General features: G+C 51.5%; 1 protein-coding gene across 2 annotated transcripts in view; it reads left to right on the plus strand.

Annotated features, from left to right (window-relative positions):
- HSPA12B (heat shock protein family A (Hsp70) member 12B) overlaps nucleotides 1–297 on the plus strand; it is a 46034-nt gene that overhangs the window by 11674 nt on the left and 34063 nt on the right. The window lies entirely within an intron of this gene.

Raw genomic sequence — 297 nt, forward strand, 5'->3', positions numbered from 1 at the left:
CAGGAATGAAAGAGGGTTAGGACTGCATCTCCCTGGATCCACCCTGCCCCCCCCAGATCTTTCTCAGAGTCCTTGCTTTTCCGGACACAGTCCTCCAGTCTCTAGGCCTGGCTTTGCACATTCAAGCACATTTTGCCCGCCTGGATCCAGCTTACCTCGGGTCTATGCAACTGGTGTCTCAACTTCACTCATCCCCCTCTTGCAGTCTTGATGTCATTTGCAAGGTTGATCAACTTTGGGTTGGCATTTCATTGGGTCTTGACTGGAGATGTTGAGCAACATCAGACCTCAACCTGG

Source organism: Alligator sinensis, unplaced genomic scaffold (assembly GCF_000455745.1).
Source record: "Alligator sinensis unplaced genomic scaffold, ASM45574v1 scaffold1408_1, whole genome shotgun sequence".
Classification (NCBI taxonomy): Eukaryota; Metazoa; Chordata; order Crocodylia; family Alligatoridae; genus Alligator; species Alligator sinensis.